The sequence below is a fragment of the Triticum urartu genome, chromosome 7 (assembly GCF_003073215.2).
Source record: "Triticum urartu cultivar G1812 chromosome 7, Tu2.1, whole genome shotgun sequence".
Lineage (NCBI taxonomy): Eukaryota > Viridiplantae > Streptophyta > Magnoliopsida > Poales > Poaceae > Triticum > Triticum urartu.
Window position 1 is genome coordinate 618550404 of NC_053028.1, and position 11130 is coordinate 618561533.

Below are 11130 nucleotides of genomic sequence, written 5' to 3' on the forward strand. Positions count from 1 at the left end.
TAATCCTTTTTGTTTTCTTTACTGCGTGTTTTTTTAATTCGTGAACCATTTTTAAATAGATGATTTTCTTTCAAATTTAGTTACCTTTTTCCGAAATGAATGAACTTTTTTTTTAACATTTTTGGTGATCTTTTAAAAAAGTCAATGAGCTTCTTTTTAACTCCGATGAACTTTTTCAATTCGATGAATTTCTTTTAAATCCGATGAACTTTTTTCAATTTGGTGTTTTTTTTTCAAATCAGATGAACTTTTTTTCAAAATGGATGTACTTTTTTTTAAATCCGATGAACTTTAATCAGTTCAATGACCTTTTTAGATCCGATGAACTTTTTTCAGATTTGTGAACTTTTTCTTCAAGATCGATGAACCTTTTTTTTCATTTTTAATAGATCTATGAATTTTATTTTATTTTTCACGGATATATACAAAATTGTAAAAACCAGAGGCGGGTCTACTTCCTGAACCAGCAGCGCAGCATGGGCGAACAAAAAAGCCAGCGAGGCGACCAAAGGCGAACCTGAAGCGAGCGAGGGAGCAATTTTGTTAATGGGCCGTGGCCCGCTGATGGTTCGCTCGGTCGGTGGGTCGCTCGATGGTTCGCTCCTTCCTTTCTTCAGTCACGGTTGAGGTTCACCGGTTAGCCGTTGGCTTTTAAAAAAAACAGAAAAAACAAAAAGTCATGAATTCAAAAAATATAGATACATTAAAAACAACGTTCACAAACTTCAAAACATTGACAAACTTGGCAAAAAACAGCAAATTTGAAAAAAAAACTTCATCAATTATGAAAACAAACATTATTGAATTTGAAAATAGTTCATGAATTTTTGAAAAGAGTTCATCAAATTTGAAAAAAAGTTCATTGAATTGAAAAAATCTCATAGATTTTTTTAAAAAAGTTCATCAAAAATGGAAAAGTTCATCGATTTGACGAAAAAAATTCAAATATTTTTTAAAAAATTCATCTAATTTGGAAAATGTTCATCAAATTTCAAAAAAGTTCGTTGAATTTGATAAAAGCTCATCAAATTGAAAAAGTCCATCGATTTTGATATTTTTCATAGAATTTGAGAAAGTTCATAAAATTGTAAAAAATGTCATCTATTTTGAAAAAGTTCCTTGATTTGGAAAAAAATCATCAAAAGTAAAAAAAGTTTCATCGATTTTGAAAATAGCCCATCGATTTGAAAAGTAGTTCATCAAAATTTTAAAAAAATTCATCAATTTGAAGAAAAAGTTCACGTATACACAAAATCAATTAATCGAACCAGGAAGAAGAAAAAAACTGAAAAGGAAAAGGAAAAAAACAAAAAAGAGAAAATGGAAAACGAAGGAATAAAAGAAGGAAAAAGTTGCTGCTTAGCAGATCCCGCTTTGTGGCGGGGTGGTTAGACGAGCCTACCTGTGCGTCGGAGGTCGCAGGTTCGATACATGAAATTGGCGCTATTTCTTGTGGATTAAAAACACGGTATATGGGCCGAGCCCAGCTAACGCAACTGAAGGTGCTAGTTTGCAGAAAAAGTAATAACCGACACCTATTCGCAAAAAAAAAAAAACCGACGCCTGCAGCGCCAAATAGGGTTCGCCTACAGATTTGAGCATAGATGCTGAGCTGCCAGATCCAAAGTATTTGATGTGGTTTGTGCATGATGTTGGTCTGTTAGCCATGTGATGTTGATATAAAATTTGCTTTTGGTCCTTCCATGCTTGATTTGGTTTAAACATTGCATCAAAGTACAACCTATGACAAATGAGCAATTCCATTGTAGAGAATGACCATCCCAACATTCTTTGGGATTGAGCATGTCATGCGAATTCCAAGTCTGAATTCTGTGCACATCCGAACAACACAATTCGGGTTCAATACCAAAGTCACGGAGATTTGATATTGAGCCCAATCCAATTCCATGACGATGAATATCAACATCCAAACAGAGCATTAGAGGTCGTGACAGAAAACTAGAGATCATGAGAGAAAAACTAGGAAAGCCCGAGGAGACCCAGATTAGATGGGACACGGCTCGGCGCCGGAGCCGGTGGTGCACCAACGGCTGCGTGTGGTCTATAGATTTTGCGCCGGCTGCCGATCGACATTTTCCTACCCATACGTATTATGTTTCTACAGTTTGACTGCAATCTTATCATGTTGTAGATCTCAAATAGATTAACAATAAAGTGATGTTCTGTATGCTAATCATGGAGAGTAGCTTTTGCGTGAACTATGCGCGGGTAGTTGCCTCTTGATTTAGTCGTTTGCACGACTCATAAGAGCAACTTTGCACTATTTCTGAAAATCTGGAAGAATATTTCACGTTTCAATCATATCCACTTGCTCATTCATCTTAATTTCTCAGATATACTGCTATTTAAACTAATAATTTTACTATTAGTTCCCCCAAGAAATACTCTGCATTTTGGATTAAATTCTTATAGGACTATACATAGTCTCTTCAACTACCGCAGAACCTTTTGTACCTCAAGCATACAATGTTCTCTTATAGTTTTAGTACAGGTGACATCAAATACAGTTTGAATTTCTAAGGATGTATTGTGAATTGTGACATACTCCCTCCCCTCCGTTTCAAAATAAGTATCTCAATTTTATACTTACTTTAGTATAAAGTTGTACTAAGTTTAAGACACTTATTTTGAGACGGAGGAAGTACATACTCACCCTTTGTCTATTTTCTCTATTGGTTATAATATACTAGATGACCCGTTGCGCCAATGGCGCAAAGGCGGAGTGCAAGCCAAGTATTGTAAGAGTGTGCACTAAAATATGTAAACACAAAATGAAAGCATATATTTCTTTCATCATGGCTATTTCAAAAGCATACCACAAAGCAGTCTAAGCATCAAATAACCGACAGTTAAATGCACAGAATGATCTTAGAGGATTACATAAGATCCGAAAGGATGATAAACATAGAAGTCTTAGTAGACATCTATACTAATGCTAAGTTATATAACAAAGGGCTCTATACTAATGCAAGTTACATAACAAAGTGCTCTTGCAACTTGCTTATATTGAGTAAACGATCAGTCCTTTGGAAGTGCATTTGAAGGCGAAAGCATATGCTTGTCCTGTGTTAGATGACCCGTTGCATCCATGGCGCAAAAAGCGAGAGTAAGCCGAGTATCAAAATCATGCATATGAGATTGATTTAAAGCAGCTTAATAAATACTTACATTCCATTACATGATATCTTAAAAGAAAATACTCATATCACGCAAAAAAGGAAGAGCGAGCCCAGCATTCAAACCATGCATATTAGACTAATTTAGAACAAAGTTAATGAATACTTATATAGCTTAAAATAAAATATTCAAAACACTTGATAATAGCATACATTGATGGCTTTATAAAGTAAGCTATATTAGCACAGATTCATTGTGTCCATTAACTGTTGCCCGAGTCTTGTACCTGCCCGTTGCCCGAGTCTTGTACCTGCCGCGAGTAGGAAGGGAAGAATGAAGCCAAAAAATGATGAAATGATATGTTATAATAACAACAAATGATTAGAACAAAAGGCCAAGGCCAAACATCACCTTATCGTCAACTTAAGCATTTATTTTTGTGCATCTAAAATCCTACTCAATACCTAAGAAAAGGATGTCTTAGTAACATCCCAGGAGGACCAAGAACAAATGCAACAAGGGATTTCAAGAATACTGGCATTTCTCCATGCCCTGTGCCCACGTGGCTTGCTGTAACGAAGATCCTTTTTATCTCTAACATAGCAAGCACCTATACTATAGAAAATAGTTGCACAAAGTTGGAAATTGAAAACAGAAGTTAACACTCAAACAAAAAGGAAGAGAGGAGTTGACTTTTCCCCTAGCTTATTCATGTTTGTCACATACGACTTTCATTGCTGGGAGATAATCGTAAATAGAAATATGGTTCTTGTACCTACAAAAAACATGGCTCTTGTGAATCTCCAGCAAGGGCCTCTCTTCTAGTGAAGCCTCTATGTTTGTAATCTCGATTCTTTTATGTGAGTTCATTATATATCTATCTAAAATGAACAGTGCTAGGAGGTTATTTTAAAACTACATGGAAACATTAAATACCCTAGGTTTGCTTTTGACAATGCAATCGCAGACCTGTCGTATTTGCTTTATAACTTAAACAAAAGCAACTATAATGAAAATGCATTGGAAACAAATGCATATCTTCTGCATGGCATCCTCCCAAGCGAGAAATCATACTCTTCACTAAACCATAAGTGGGAATATGGGGTGGAGGTAGAAAAATTTGTAACCTGGACATATCAATCTGTAGCTTTTCCTTGCTCATTCTTTATGCACTTTCTTCTATCACAATGACCATCTGAATTTCGAACACCATGTCAGCTTCCTCTGCTCTAACCCCGTGGCCTGCCAGCATCGGATGCCACCAAAGCTGATCCCTGCCTACCAGGACACCAGAATTATAATATGAGAAGATAGTATAAGAAACAGAAAGAAAAAAATTGGTTAATCATCCCACAATGCTACTAAATTCCTTGGCTCGGCTTCTCTCGCGCTCGCGCAGGCGCCGCCGGCGGCGGCTAATCTCCCTCCTCCGGCCACCTCAGGCCCAGCCAAGAACAGATCCGGGACCCTCCCGGCGTCCTCTCTCCATCCATCCCCAAGCCCGGCGCCGTCGCCGGCCCTCTCCCCGCAGAGGAGTTCGAGTCAGGCCCTCCCCCTCTTCCTGTCCCGCTCCCGTGCGGCCGCGCCGGGCCGCACCGGGGCGCCCCTGCGGGCTCGAGCAGGCCCCCCTGCGCCTCCCTCTCCTCTCGCCACCGCCGGAGGCGTCGCCAGGCAAAGCCCTGGCGGCGCGGCGGCGGTGGGACCCCCTCGGTCGCCGTTATCGAGAGCGGGGGCGGCGCTGCTCCGCTGCTCCAGGCGGTGATGCTGCGGGAGGGTGATAGCTGGCCGTGGCTGGGCGTGCTCGGCTCGGCTGGACTTGGTGCTCTGTCGGGCGCCACGACGGGCGGTGGAGGATGGATCTCGGGACGGCGGCCCCAGGACGGTGGTGGGCGACGACGGCTGCGGTGTTCACGCACGCGAAGCAGTGGCCGTGGTATGCCAGCCGGTCTTCGGTCGTGGGGTGCGACTGCTGGTGAAAACCATGCCTGACTGCGTTCGGGGTGACGATGGCGGCGTCCACGGGCGTCGTGACCCTGCTGAGGGCGTCGTCGCTGCAGCTTGTCTCCTGACTGAGTTTCTGGCTGTGGGGTCTCCTGGATGGCGCTAGTCCAAGATGGTGGCTGACGGTGTTGCCGGGGCGGCGGCCCCGGGTTCGGTGGTGGCGGCTTCGGCCAGGGGGTGGTGCGTGTCTGGTCGCGGTGGATCGTGGGATCCCGTGGCCAGAGTGAGGTCGGTCTCGGCAGAGGTGGTGGTTAGTGGGCGGCGGTCCGTGGTGGCAGGTGGTCGGCACATCTCCGGGAGAAATCCTTGCTCCGGTCTTCACCGGAGCCGACAACGGCGGCGCCTGCGGCTGCCGCGATCTTTCTTGGAAGCGTCGTCGTGGAGGTGCTCCTCCTTCAACCCATGGCTTTGGCTCCGGAGGGAAACCTCAGATCCGCTGGACCGGGCGATGGAGGCGCCATAGCGTCTTTCTCCTCCTTGGGGGCATTGTCTCGGAGCCGGCTACGACTGAGAGACTGGTGGATGATGGCATCTTCGCCGTCGATGGCGGCATCTTCGCGGCGTGGTTTGCTGAGGCGGGGCGCTGGTTTCTGTTTGGCAACGATGATGGCGTCGAGAGGAGCTTGGGTTGCGGCGTGGTCTTCGGTAGTCGGTTCTTCCCGGCGTGTCCGAGGTGCTCTTCCGTGGTTGCTTGGTTGCTTTGAAGTCGGAGCTGCGATGGAGCGAGTCCAGGTGGTGACGATGACAGACACTCGGCGGTCGTTTACGGAGGGCACGGTCGGCGCAAGTCCTGCATATTTCCCTTCTGTTTCTTGTCGTCGAAGTCGGAGCTGTCAGTTGCTTGCGAGTGTGGCCATCTGTTGACATGTGCCGTCGTGGATTCTGTTCCATGTTGGTGGCCAGGTTGACCGGTGGTACCCATGTCATGTGGGTTGTGTTTTATCGGTTTTAGCCCGATTTTCCATTAATTAATCGAGCAATTCTCTTCTTCTTAATCAATGAAAATGGCAAGTCTTTTGCCTCGTTTCAAAAAAAAAAAATCCTTGCCTCAGTTAAGGTGCTTTTCAACACCATCACCGAACCCGGAGTAAACTGTGCCCATCTCAGCAGCTGCCACACACTGGTGCCAGCCACGCGACAGCAGCGGCGAGGAGGCCGGCAGCATACTTGAACGTTCAAAGCTGTTCAAAGCTCTTCAGGTTGTCTATCTATCTTAAATTCCTCTCTTTTACCAAAAGTTAGACACGACCGAAAAGTCAAAGAAACAAAGTTCTTCTGGTTGTGTATCTCTTAGATTCCTCTCTATTTTCTTTAAAATTAGATGCGATCGAGAAGGAAAAGAAACTAACTTTGTGCACTGTTTATACACGCCAAGAGGAGAAAATATATAGAAGAAGTAAAACCAATTAGAGTAGCATATAGGTTTATAAATATACAAAATTGTCGAGCATGAATTTCCATTTTACACTTTGTCTAGTAGATTAAGTATATAACAAAGCAAACAGTAAATATGCGAGCTCAGTGTCGCTTGTTGGCAAGTAAACGGAAGGCAACCAAAACTGAAGATATACATGTTCTGGACAGGACAGTGGTTGCTTCTGTTTGTTGCTGGCCTCTTCTGTCCAAGGCTACGAATCATATGGTCAGCAACTAAAACAACCATGAATTAATAAATTAGTTAACTGTAATTAACAACAATAGACTTCACATATGAATCCAAAATGGCAATGAACTACCCGCAAAAAAAGGGCAATGAACAGAGGAGACGTATATATTTCTTCTCTACAGATTCTTATAGCAACAAAAGCATTTGTGCATAGAAATAAGTGCCTTTCATTGAGCTTTTCAATTCAGCACACATGAGCAATTAACTTTCAAAATCCTAGAATAATAGAGGCATAGGTAGGAAACACCAACCTGCAATAGATGTTACATAGAGAACTTTTCAGTTCAGCACACATGAGTATTTAACTTGCAAAATCCTAGAATAATAGAGGCATAGGTAGGCGGTAGCTGCAGTGAGAAAGAGAGGAAACACCAACCTGCAATGATGTTGGATAGAGAAAATAAACAAGAACGACCCAGCAGGAGCATATCCACAAGCCAATGGGGATAACTGAAAGTAGCAATTTGTGAAACATAACAGAGAAAGTCCAATCACTAAGTTGCATAAGAACAAAGACGACAAAGGAATATTGTGAGATTGATCTTGGCTTACCTTCTGCCAAGGACAACGTCGACGGCACCGTTGACCACCGCTTCGCCAGCAGCGCACCAGCGCCGCGCCTGCTTCAGCAGCTGCTCCACTCATCCTCGGCGGCGCCACAAAGAGAAAAAACGAAAAAGAGGAATCAGGGGAAGAAGCAGAGCAATGAAGAGGAGAAGAGGCAGCGGAACATATTTTAAAGTGCTTTTGCCTCTGGTTTAAGCACAAAAAGACATGCAATGCATTAGTCTGAGTGTACTATCTCAACCGTTTCTCTAATAAAAATAAAGAAGGTATACAGAGAGAATAATATTTAGTAAAGCACATATGCGTATATAATTTGCTGATTTCATGATGATCATGCCCCTCTCAGAAAGAGTAATATGTATGAAGCAGGCGTATATTATCTAATTCTAAGCAAGAAAGCTTGGATAAAAAAAACGCTAGTAGCTTATTTTAGATGATTTGTTGTAGCGACCACGGCACAAATAATCACTTGAATCTCGGACTAACTGTAAGCATAAAGTGGGATTATATAATCCTCGTCTTTTGTTTTCTTTTCTTCTCGAACGACGCAGGAGAGCTGCTTGTCATTTCATCTCTGACTAACTGTACAGACATTCATGAAGTCAGGTATATTTGTTCAGCAAGATCCCTCCTAGACTCTCAATCGGGGTATACTTTTCAAATACAATCAAAAAAATATTTGCAAGCATGAAAAGAATTCATGGCCTCTGACACACTGATCAAGAAACCAGAAAAACACTACACTGAACAATACTTTTTGTTAGACCTCAAGTCCAGAACCGTCATCAGGTGTCCCTTTCCTTGCTGCACCCATGACCTAACCAACCATCTAAGGAAGCAACTTCTTTCTATTATTGGTCCCCACCACTGAAACAACAACCAATGTTTTAGCATGCCAATTATTTATGAAGTCCCCGAATTCTTGCTGATTTGATCCCAAACTCAGCTCCAGGTTCGGTGCGGTGCGCTGGTGTCGGCGTCAGGCGGCGTGCTGCTGTGTCGATGCGTCTCCGTGCTCCTGTGTCGGTGCGTCTCCCTGGATTCCAGGCGAACGACAGGGCAACGTGCGTTGCCTGGGCTTGGTTGGGCAGGCCCTAGTGGTGGTTGCGTGCTGCTTGCTGGGTGGGCTCAGAGCTACCTGGGCTGGACGTTAGTCATTCTTTTTTTTCCACTAATCCGTAATATATAATATATATACTGCATATATACTATGGGCCCCCTTTTAGTCTGGGCCCCGGGCCGTCGCACCTCTCGCACTGGTCCAAAGCGGGCCCTGTATGAAGCAAAACCACAACAGCTTAATCTCCCAAGAGCAGGATCGTAACATACTTTCAGAAAAGCGCAGTCCAGATCATACACTCATGAATAAGTGTTTTGGTTTTCAACTGCCACAATGATATCCCCCCTACCGCAAGCCCCTGCCTATAGCTTTAAACTGAACCAGCAAGTTAGCATGTCATTTATTTACAAAGTAATGCTTAGCAACCTAATTCCCCAAAGGCAGGAGTCTAGATAATTTCAGAATGTGCGTTTAGATTATCTTTTCTATTACCAATTCTGAACATGGCACAACAGTTTAGCTCTTGTTATTTAAGCTCACAGTATCTAAATTGAGAATTGCTCACATGTCATGAATTTTTTTTGCAGTCATAATCCCAGTAGGTTTACTTGCACATTAGGAATGCTAGTAGCTTACTCTTTCTGTATTCTGAAAGAAAACAAAAAAACAGACATTAGAAACGTCCAAGTAGCACCAAAAGAATAAAACAGGGGAGGTTAGAAAATACTCAAGCATGAGGATGGATGGGTAATTATCAAACAGAAACAAAAGGGAAAAAGAAAAGCAAGAAGCTCCCTTCTCCCATTCTTTTTTGTTCCCTTTCACTTATATACATCACAGCAACACACATGCACTTTAACTATAGAAAAACATAATTCCCAATTGAGGAACAAAGTTATATTACAGCACCACATTTTATAAGCACTATACATCTATAGTGACCTTACTTGGGTATGACCTAAGTAGGCTTGACATTCACCATGATTCATACACACAATGTGCTACATCTGAGATAGAACATGAAAATGCAAATGGAGAAATTCTCCATTTTTATGGTGATCCATTAATCATAAGCAGGCATTTATAGTTCAACTTCTGACATTGTGTACTGTTTGGAGGTATAAATAAGGAATAGAAAAAAATAAGAAACAGTGACTTAATTAGTCTTTAACTAATATTTGAAGGTATAAATAAGGAATAGAAAAAAATAAGAAACAGTGACTTAATTAGTCTTTAACTAATATTTGAAGGTATAAATAAGTAGGCAAATTGGTATCCAATTGCCGGCTTGAGTTTCACACTTCAAGACCACTTCTTTCCATGGATTTTAGGCATTAGATAGTTGGTTGATTTCAAAGTTTCTTAGATGAATTGAAAGGAAAAAGGATAGAGCAGAAGAGGAATTAATCAGGTAGTGGAGGAGCTCACCAAGAGTTTAGACCTGTCGATCTAGCCGTGTGGACGTTGGATGTAGAAATAGAGAACATGCCTGCTCTTCTTCTTTCTCCCACATCACCAAATCAGAGGAGGGAAATAAAGCCCAGCAGTAACTTCAACTGGCACCTGGAGACGGCACAGTGTGTGTGCGCACTGAACAAAACCTAACCGTAAAGCAGAGCAATTGCTATCCGGTCAGCCACAATCTCTGATGGGGGCGTGAGCATACCGAGCATGGTCGCAGCAGTCGCCTTCGCGGTGGTAGAGGCGCAGCTCGGGGCTGAGGACCTCGCCGGCGTGGGTGACAGGTCCACGCGCTCGCGCTGGAGCTCGCCCTCGGCCCTCTCCCGTCTGTCGCCTTGCTGCACCTACCTCTTTCTCCCTCTCATCTGCTCGAGCGTCGCCTCTTCTTCCTTCTCTCTTCCTCTCATCTGCTCGACCGTCGCCTCAGTCGCCCTTTACTCGTCTCCCCTCCAGATTTCACTGGTCTGGATCCGGAGGCAGGGAAGGAGGAGAGGAAGAGGAGGAGGTCGCCCCGGCTGCATCGAGCGCCAGAGAAGAGGCCCGGAAGAGAAGGCGGCGGCGCGGGAGGCCCTGAGGCAGAGGGTCGTGGAGCAGGGGAGGCCGGACGACGCGAAGAGGATGGCGAATAAAAGGAGACGTGGCTGGTGCCGCTAGTTGGGTGCACTAGCTCATTCTTTATATGTTCAATTCCTCGCTCTACTTTCGAGATCACACTGACACATAACCTAAATGTATACTGGAGATATGCACATTCCAGATTAAGCTTTGCTACATTCACGGACAGTTACGGGGCATTACGGGGCTGGGTGCCCAGCCCACCAGTTAAATCAGGGATGAGGGGAGAGGCGGTTAATTAGGAAAAGAAGATTAATTAGGCCAATTAAAACAGGACAGCTCAGCAGGCCCGTGAAGTCCGTGAGCCAGGAGTCCGTGCGTGTAGCATTTTTGTTCCAGATTATAGTCATGTTGTTTATATCAAGGGCCCCAAAATTTAGATTCGCCCGCCCTGGACTCCTAAAATCTCAGGACTGGCCCCTTCCGGCGCAACATGATTCTGTTATAAGGCTTGTGCTAATGAGTGAGGCTAGTCCGATTACAAGCCGCACGTTGGGCCGCTTCTATTCGAGCCCAGCATTTTTGTTCCAGATTAGTCATGTTGTTTATATCAAGGGCCTTAAATTTTAGGTTCGCCTGCCCTAAACTTCTAAAATCTCAGGACCGGCCCTTCCGGGGCAAC

At 43.6% G+C, this 11130-nt stretch overlaps 1 long non-coding RNA gene across 4 annotated transcripts; it reads right to left on the reverse strand.

The window, feature by feature from the left end:
• Nucleotides 1–3280: 3280 nt before the first annotated feature.
• Nucleotides 3281–10642, reverse strand: LOC125521864. 4 transcript variants are annotated; one of them, XR_007289473.1, is made up of 6 exons: nucleotides 10099–10642; nucleotides 9861–10022; nucleotides 7358–9080; nucleotides 7057–7121; nucleotides 4266–4416; nucleotides 3281–3448 (listed from the first exon to the last, which is right to left on the reverse strand). It is a non-coding gene; the product is annotated as an uncharacterized LOC125521864 (long non-coding RNA). The 4 variants fall into 4 exon arrangements; XR_007289471.1 differs by lacking the exon at nucleotides 7057–7121 and adding an exon at nucleotides 7182–7255 and having other exon boundaries at nucleotides 4266–4412; nucleotides 10099–10641; XR_007289470.1 differs by lacking the exon at nucleotides 7057–7121 and adding an exon at nucleotides 7182–7255 and having other exon boundaries at nucleotides 10099–10641.
• Between the last annotated feature and the right edge of the window lie 488 nt (nucleotides 10643–11130).